Raw genomic sequence first — 10008 nt, forward strand, 5'->3', positions numbered from 1 at the left:
TTATTTTTCGTCTCCCCTCCCACATACCTTTTCGCTTCACCGCCCACATAAACCCATCGGATTAGTTACCATATAAAAGAATTAATCACAATCAATCAAGCATTGATGGGATATTTCCTTACATTGATGTGATTTTCATTTCTTATCATGAGTCATACATGTCAAAAAAAGGTACAGCATGCGAGTATCGTGGGCACATGCCCTACAAATCCGAAAATGCCTATAAAAATTAAATCAGAATCAATCAAGCATTGCTGGTATATTTTACTTGTTTTGATGGGATTTTCGTACACGGTACCATTAACTCGATCCTCCCACCACTGCCCTCCTCACGAGCCTGGACGGCCGATCCTCTCGACGTCTACCCTCATGTGTCCTCGCGCCGCCATCATCTTCTTCTCTCCGATCTCCTTGACTAGGAGGACTCCTCTGTGCCCCAGGCCCTGGCCGACACCGGCGACTCCTCGGTACTCCACCTGCGCCATCACATCCAACGCAGGCGAAACTCCAGCTGATGCCACGGGATCCACATCCTACACTCGTCGGCCATCTTCCACTCTGGCTGCTGCGTGGTGCCGCCGTTGCGGGAGGCAACCTGGCAGGGGCAGAAGTAGCCGTCCTCGTGCAGCCCAGCCCATGCGTCTAGCTCGGCAGGGAAGTAGCCTCGGCCTCTGAAAGGCAGCATCCACTCCCCATGGCGCCTCCACTTGCAGCTCCTGGTGTTGACGGAGTACGTGCCGCAGACCGCCCTGCTCCACGAGGACACGAATATGGTGCGCCCGTCCGGGTGCAGCGCGTAGGAGAAGATCATCTCGTCCTTGGTGAAGGGCGTCGGCATGCTTTTCCAGGACCAGTAGGTGGGCAGCAGGTCGTCGTCTTCCGTCGTCGGTGGCTTCGCCATCGCCTCAAAGGACACAGGCCGCTCCATGAAGTGGAAGGCGAACGCGTACAGCGCGTCGCCGGCGCCGGAGGTCAAGAAGGTATTGGAGCCACAAAGCAGTGCGTCTCGAACGGGAGGGCCGACGGGCAGTCCGGCGGTGTCAGTGTCATAGAAGAGGGTTCCGGCGTGTATGTTGCTTGTGGCGATGATGTTGCTACCCAGGGTTGCGAACTATATGGCACGGCCACGCTCAGGTGACACTAGCCGGAGGACAGGGGGCGCTGAGGTCGGGACTGTCGGCATCGATCTTGCGGATGGTGAAGCCCTTGTGCCAGTCATCTAGAACCAGATAGAGGCTCTTCTCCTTGTTGCCACTGCGGTCGTGGTAGTAGTTGGGCTCATCCTCCTCACCCTGCCTTCTTTGCTTAGACATCCCGCCCCGACTGACTGAATTATGAAGTATATACCAGAAAAACACGTACGCAGACGAAAACACTCGAATAGATTGGACATAGCTGGCTAACCACGGTTGATGTAGTATCGATCTACTAGAAGCAACACGGATACGCGCAAGCAATTGATACACACGGGCATGCCTCGTGCCCGCTGATCTTTCTATTGGTCTCTGGGTGTATTGTTTATGCAGGGTAATACGTATATATAGCTATAGCTAGGACTTGCAACATAACCGATTCGGGACGGAACTACTGATCCTACTTGGTGATGGATTCCTGCACAAGCCGGACATGAGACATCCTTTTTTTCTTGAGGGAAACGCCGCCGCCACCATGGAACCCTAGGGCAGGGCGCTAGGATCCCCAAAGCAGGGCGGGCAGCGAGGAGCGGTGCAAGGAGGCCGTGTCGGTCGTTCCCGCCACCAGCGCTAAACCCCAGGTATTTACGTTCCGTGTCCTCCCCGCACTCTAAGCTGATACATCAGCGAGGAGCTGACGGTGGAAATGCTACTCCTCCCTGAACTCTATGATGCTTGATTCGATCTCGTGGAATGGAGCCATGATGGTGGGCAAGGCTATTGAGTTTGCTCCTAACGCCGGCTTGGGCGATGGGTGGGACGAATGCGAGCAGCGGCCAATGGCGGACATGGACTCGAGCCAGCACAGGTCCACGGCGGTAGAGGAGAGACACCACCCACCACCCATCGATGCAGTGAGGAGTGTGGTGTTCTATAGTATGGTAATTGGTAAAAGTTTATGGTCCTATAATATCAGAGTGAGAGAGAGAGAGCATATTACATAAAAATAACGCTGAGAATTTAGATGCATTGTTTGTCACGGAGCTGTGACTGGCCAATTTACATGAAATTAATTCCCTTAGTTGTGGTGGCAAATATAATACACCTAATCCATATTGTTATGCACTAGCGTGTGTGTGTGAGATAGATGGATTATGGTCTCATACCCAATAAGATGGATATGTGTGTGTGTTAGAGAGAGAGGGGGAAGAGGGGGAGAGACAGTGAAGAAGAGGGACGGAAAGAGTGTGTGTGAGGATTTGATGGTAAAAAAGGTCGCCAATGTCACTTGATATGTATAAGAATATTAAATGTAATATTAACATGATTAATATTAAACTCTTAAAGTTAGGGAAATGTTACCCGTTGCAACGCATGGGCGTTCTTCTAGTAAATTATTTATTACTAAACCGGAGCAAAAAGCAAGGAATAAAAATAAAATTGGGTTGCCTCCCAACAAGCGCTATCGTTTAACGCCCCTAGCTAGGCATAAAAAGCAAGGATAGATCTAGGTATCGCCATCTTTGGTAGGCAATCCATAAGTGGCTCTCATAATAGATTCACAAGGTAATTTAATTTTCTTTCTAGGAAAGTGTTCCATGCCTTTCCTTAACGGAAATTGGAATCTAATATTTCCTTCCTTCATATCAATAATTGCACCAATCGTTCTAAGGAAAGGTCTACCAAGAATAATAGGACATGAAGGATTGCAATCTATGTCAAGAACAATAAAATCTACAGGTACATAATTCCTATTTGCAACAATAATAACATCATTAATTCTTCCCATAGGTTTCTTAATAGTGGAATCCGCAAGATGCAAGTTTAGAGAGCAATCATCAAAATCACGGAAACCTAACAAATCGCACAAAGTCTTTGGAATCGTGGAAACACTAGCACCCAAATCACATAAAGCATAGAACTCTTGATATTTAATCTTAATTTCAATAGTTGGTTCCCACTCATCATAAAGTTTTCTATGGATAGAAACTTCCAATTCAAGTTTTTCTTCATAAGATTGCATCAAGGCATCAACGACATGTTTAGTGAACGCTTTGTTTTGACTATAAGCGTGAGGAGAATCTAGCATGGATTGCAACAAGGAAATACAATCAATCAAAGAGCAATTTTCATAATTAAATTCCTTGAAATCCAAAATAGTGGTTTTAGCAACATCTAGGGTTTTAATTTCTTCGATCCCACTTTCATCAATTTTAGCATCAAGATCTAAAAACTCCGAATTCTTGGAACGCCTTCTAGGTAAAGGTGGATCATATTCAGTCCCATCATTATTAAGATTCATATTGCAAATCAAATATTTAATAGGGGACCCATCAATAACTTTTAGATCTTCATCTTTATTTTCATAGGAACTAGAAGAACACGCTCTTATAAAGGCATCTTTCTTAGCACGCATCCTAGCGGTTCTTTCTTTGCACTCATCAATGGAAATTCTCATGGCTTTGAGAGACTCATTGATATCATGCTTAGGTGGAATAAATCTAAGTTTCAAAGAATCAACATCAAGAGAAATTCTATCAACGTTCCTAGCCAACTTATCAATCTTAAGGAATTTTTCTTCAATCAAAGCATTGAAATTCTTTTGTGAAGTAATAAATTCTTTAATATTAGATTAAAAATCAGAGGGCATCTTATTATAATTTCCATAAGAATTGTTGTAGGAATTACCATAATTATTAGAGGGATTACTAGGATAAGGCCTAGGATTAAAATTTCCTCTATACGCCTTGTTACCAAAATTGTTCCTACCAACAAAATTCACATCCATAGATTCATTATTATTCTCAATCAAAGTAGACAAGGGCATATCATTAGGATCAGAAGAAACACTTTTACTAGCAAATAATTTCATAAGTTCATCCATCTTTCCACTCAAAACATTAATTTCTTCTATCGCATGCACCTTTTTATTAGTAGATCTTTCAGTATGCCATTGAGAATAATTAACCATAATATTATCTAGGAGTTTAGTAGATTCTCCTAAAGTGATTTCCATAAAAGTGCCTCCTGCGGCTGAATCTAAAAGATTTCTAGAAGCAAAATTCAATCCATCATAAAAAATTTGTATAATCAGAGGGCAATTACGTATCATTAATTTCATCCTCTCCCAAGCTTGTGCAACATGTTCATGATCAAGTTGCTTAAAATTCATAATATCGTTTCTAAGGGAGATGATCTTAGCGGGAGGAAAATACTTAGAGATAAAAGCATCTTTGCACTTATTCCATGAATCAATACAATTTTTAGGCAAAGACGAGAACCAAGCTTTAGCACGATCTCTAAGCGAAAAAGGAAATAGCTTCGATTTAAAAATATCGTTATCCACATCTTTCTTCTTTTGCATATCACACAAATCAACGAAGCTATTTAGATGGGTAGCAGCATCTTCACTAGGAAGGCCGGAAAACAGATCTTTCATGACAAGATTCAGCAAGGCAGCATTAATTTCACAAGATTCAGCATCGGTAAGAGGAGCAATCGGAGTGCTAATAAAATCATTGTTGTTGGTATTGGTAAAGTCACACAATTTAGTGTTATATTGAGCCATCGTGACAAGCAAGCAATCCAACACACAAGCAAACAAAAAAGCAAGCGGGCAAAAGAAGAGGCAAATAGAGAAAGAGAGGGAGGATAGAGAGAGAGGGTGAATAAAACGGCAAGGGTGAAGTGGGGGAGAGGAAAATGAGAGGCAAATAGCAAATAATGTAATGCGGGATATAGGGATTGTGATGGGTACTTGGTATATTGACTTTTGCGTAGACTCCCCGGCAAGCCAGAAATCCTTCTTGCTACCTCTTGAGCATTGCGTTGGTTTTCCCCGAAGAGGAAGGGATGATGCAGTCAAGTAGCGTAAGTATTTCCCTCAGTTTTTGAGAACCAAGGTATCAATCCAGTAGGAGGCTACGCGCGAGTCTCTCATACCTGCACAAAACAAATAAATCCTCGCAACCAACGTGATAAGGGGTTGTCAATCCCTACACGGCCACTTACGAGTGAGATCTGATAGATATGATAAGATAATATTTTTGGTATTTTTATGATAAAGATGCAAAGTAAAATAAAAGCAAAGTAAAAGCAAAGGAAATAACTAAGTATTGGAAGATTAATATGATGAAGATAGACCCAAGGGCCATAGGTTTCACTAGTGGCTTCTCTCAAGAGCATAAGTATTTTACGGTGGGTGAACGAATTACTGTTAAGCAATTGACAGAATTGAGCATAGTTATGAGAATATCTAGGTATGATCATGTATATAGGCATCACCGTCAAAAAAATGTATATAGGCATCACGTCCGAGACAAGTAGACCGACTCCTGCCTGCATCTACTACTATTACTCTGCTCATCGACCGCTATCCAGCATGCATCTAGAGTATTAAGTTAATGAAAATAGAGTAACACCTTAAGCAAGATGACATGATGTAGAGGGATAAACTCATGCAATGTGATGAAAACCCCATCTTGTTATCCTCGATGGAAACAATACAATACGTGCCTTGCTGCCCCTACTGTCACTGGGAAAGGACACCGCAAGATTGAACCCAAAGCTAAGCACTTCTCCCATTGCAAGAAAGATCAATCTAGTACGCCAAACCAAACTGATAATTCGAAGAGACTTGCAAAGATAACCAATCATACAAAAAAGAATTCATAGAAGATTTAAATATTGTTCATAGATAGACTTGATCATAAACCCACAATTCATCGGTCTCAACAAATACACAGCAAAAAGAAGATTACATCGAATAGTTCTCCACAAGAGAGGGGGAGAACATTGTATTGAGATCCAAAAAGAGAGAAGAAGCCATCTAGCTAATAACTATGTACCCGTAGGTCTGAGGTGAACTACTCACACTTCATCGGAGGGGCTATGGTGATGATGTAGAAGCCCTCCGTCATGGATACCCCCTCCGGCAGAGCTCCGGCACAGGCCCCAAGATGGGATCTCGTGGGTACAGAAAGTTGCGGCGGTGGAATTAGGGTTTTGGCTCCGTATCTGATCGTTTGGGGGTACGTAGGTATATATAGGAGGAAGGAGTACGTCGGTGGAGCAACAGGGGGCCCATGAGGGTGGAGGGCGCTCCTGGGGGGTAGGCGCGCCCCCCTACCTCGTGGCCTCCTCCTTTATTTCTTGACGTAGGGTCCAAGTCTCCTGGATCATGTTCGGTGAGAAAATCACGTTCCCGAAGGTTTCATTCCATTTGGACTCCGTTTATATTCCTTTTCTTCGAAACCCTAAAATAGGCAAAAAAAACAGCAATTCTGGGCTGGGCCTCCGGTTAATAGGTTAGTCCCAAAAATAATATAAAAGTGGATAATAAAGCCCAATAATGTCCAAAACAGTAGATAATATAGCATAGAGCAATCAAAAATTATAGATACATTGGAGACGTATCAACTGACATCTCAAATGAGCTTCAAGCACTTGGTGCCACTGATATCACCGACCATGAGGTGGCGAAGAAATTGCTGAGATCGCTTGATTCCTCATTTGATACTTTGGCATTGATGATACAAGAACATGGAGATTATAAGTCACTTGATCCCGCTGATATCCTCGAGAGACTAAACACTCATGAGTTCCAGCTTGCTGAGAAGAGAGATTTCTTGGACCAAATTATGGTAGATCACGGGCTCTGAAGGCCAAGGAAATGTCTGAATTTGAAGGTGAAGATTCTGGCAGTAGCCTTGGTGACCCTGAAGAACTGAGCCAGGAGCTAGCAATGCTTGTGAGGAAGTTTCAGAAGTTCTCAAGACGTGGTCGCTTTGGTAAATCCTCAAGAAGTGGTGACTTGAGATCAGATTCCTCATCCCATGATTACAAGAAGAGACTCTGTCACAAATGCAAGAAACCCGGACACTACATTCAAGATTGTCCTTAGTGGGAAAAGGAATCAAAGAAGAAGAAGTACAAGGATTACAGTTCTGATGATTCAAAGAAGAAGAAGAAATCTTCAAAGTCCTCGTCATCAAAGTCTTCAAGGTCCTCATCTCACAAGAAGAGCAGCTCCAAGAAGGCTCGGGCGTTCATTGGCAAGGAAATGGACTCTGAGACTGAATCTGAGGAAAATGAGGAAGAGGAGGAATCTGAGGAGTTAGACTCTGGTATGGCGAGCCTAGCCCTTGCTACCGCGTTCATCAGCAAGTCCATCTTCAACTCTGAAGAAAAGGACCTCCCCAACACTACTGATGACGGTGATGAGGACTACGCTCCCACCTATTGCTTCATGGCAAAAGCCTCAAAGGTACTCAAATATCCCTCTTTTGAATCTAGTGAGGATGAATCTGATGAAAAACTCAAACCCAGCTATTCTAAACTTGCTAAGATTGCTGTGAAACTGCAAAAGGCTCTTGAAAAGGTTCAAAACATGCTAGATAAAAGCGATGATATGTTGGGCGAGGAAATGGATCGCACTAAAATTTTGACTGAAAATCTTCAGAGACTTCAGTCCAAGTTTGACAATCTTCAAGGTCATCATAACACTCTCCTATATGATCATAAGAAGCTTTCTTATGAATATCTTTAAAGAAAGCAAGATCTTGAGCAGTTAAGAGTGAGTTATGAAGATCTTCAGAAGGAGCATGATTCATTACTTGCTCAACAGATCAGCGCTAGTCAGGATGAATTTGTTCCTCCATGTTTGAAGTGCATTGAACGTGAAACTGCTAATTCTTCACCTGAATGCTCAAATACTCCCACTACTGCAAATTCTTCAACTGCCTCTGCTATCACTAATTCCTCATCTGAGGACATTGCTAGTATCACTGATAATGCAGGGCTGAAGGAATTGTATATGACAGGCATGTACAAAAGCCTCAAAGGGCATTAGGCTCTTTGGGACGTGCTTAAAAAGCATATCCTCAACATGAACCCTAGGAAAGAGGGTATTGCCTTTGAGAGGAAACTCAATGCTGATGGGACCTACTGGAAACCTGAGCAGTATCCCAAAACCTCATGGGTTGCTGCAAAGGGACCTTCAATGGATCCATCTACTCTATCTGGCTTTACATGTGAATCTTCATATTCTTCTGATGCGTCATTTGACTCCAACTATAAACTGTTCAAAAATCAGAATGGTGAAGTATTTGCTAGATATGTTGGCACTAACTGTAGGAACGGTTCTCCTATGAAGAAAATCCGGGTTCCCAAAAGGTGTCTTGAAAATCTTCAGGTGAATGTCATCATGACACCACCAATCAAGAATAGGAACCCCAGATCAAATTCTTCATATGGATCCAAGTCCTCATATGGACCAAACTCCTCACATGGATCAAATTCCTCAAAAGGATCAAAGTCCTCATATGAGCATCATCGTGCCAACCCGTCTGTTTTGCAGGGAAGATCTAAGGATTATGGATATGTGCATTATTCTTCAAATCATCATGTTCATAAGTCCTCGAAGAATTTCTCTGCTTACTCTTATGCATACCCTAACCCCTCTTATGTGAAACGAAGTGGATTGGCATCTATGCCACCTTTCTCTTATGGAGCTCACAGAATGATGAACTCTTTGCCACCCCTTCAGATGTGGGTGGTGAAGAAAAAGAACTAACCTCTTATGCAGAGTCAGGTCTCCAGACGAACTTAATCGTCTGAAGAATTTGCTAGAGACCTGAATTTGCTTGAAAGGACGCAAGCTAATCATGAAGAAATGAATTTTCATTTCTCACGTCCTCATACTGCTTTATCTGTTCTATTGCTTGATGAAATTGATACCATATTCTTCACTAATGAAGTATATGAGTTCGTAAGTTGCACTAATTCTTCTGCAAGATGATCAACCCAAAGCCACTGAGTGGGTCCTCGATAGTGGATGTACAAATCACATGACTGGTGACAGGAGCTTATTGATGGACTCTGATTTATCTCCATCACATCTAAAGTATATCACCTACGCTAACAAAGGCAAAAGCAAGGTATTGGGTCTAGATAAGGTTGCAATCTCAAAGGATCGACACATGGACAAAGTCATGCTTGTCGAGTCCTTAGGGTTCAACCTCATGTCTGTCTCAATGCTTTGTGATCTTGATATGGTTGTTGTATTTGGCAAGTATCATTGTGTTGTGATCATGGAAGCTGACAATTCCAAAGTCTTCGAAGGCTATAGGAGAGGAGATTTTTATATTGTTGATTTCTCTACAGGACCACAACCTGCTACATGTCTACTTGCAAAAGCTTCAGAAGGATGGCTATGGCATCGACGACTTGGTCATGCTGGCATGAGGAATCTGCACACGCTCGCGAAGAAGAAGCATGTCATTGGCACCGAGGGTGTCAAATTCATCAAGGACCATTTGTGTGGAGCTTGTGAAGCTGGAAAGATGACCAAGGCCAAGCATCCAGCGAAGACTATCATGACTACTACTCAACCATTTGAATTGCTTCACATGGATCTCTTTGGCCCTACCCACTATGCCACATTTACTAATGCTGCATCTTTATGTGGCTTTGTCATTGTTGATGATTATTCTCGATATACATGGGTGCATATCATCACTTACAAAACTGAAGTGCAGGAAGGCTTCAAACGATTTTCCTCGAGGGCTTCAACCAACTTTGGTGTGAAGATCAAGCACATCAGAAGTGATACTGGAACTGAGTTCAAGAACACTGGTCTTGATGACTATATTGATGAACTTGGTATTACTCATGAGTTATCTTCTCCTTATACTCCTCAGCAAAATGGCGTCGTGGAGCGAAAAAACAGGACTCTTGTTGAGATGGCCCGCACTATGCTTGATGAGTACAATACGCCTCCTTGCTTTTGGCCTGAGGCAATTGATATTGCGTGCCACATCATCAACAGGGTATATCTTCACAAATTCTTCAAGAAGACTGCATATGAACTCCTCAC

The 10008-nt window shown here is 42.9% G+C and overlaps 1 pseudogene; it reads right to left on the reverse strand.

The window, feature by feature from the left end:
• Nucleotides 1-484: 484 nt before the first annotated feature.
• LOC125546894 (uncharacterized) lies at nucleotides 485-1313 on the reverse strand (annotated as a pseudogene).
• Nucleotides 1314-10008: the final 8695 nt, after the last annotated feature.

The sequence above is a fragment of the Triticum urartu genome, chromosome 3A (genome assembly GCF_056163025.1).
Source record: "Triticum urartu cultivar PI428250 chromosome 3A, HENAU_Tu73, whole genome shotgun sequence".
NCBI classification, from domain to species: domain Eukaryota; kingdom Viridiplantae; phylum Streptophyta; class Magnoliopsida; order Poales; family Poaceae; genus Triticum; species Triticum urartu.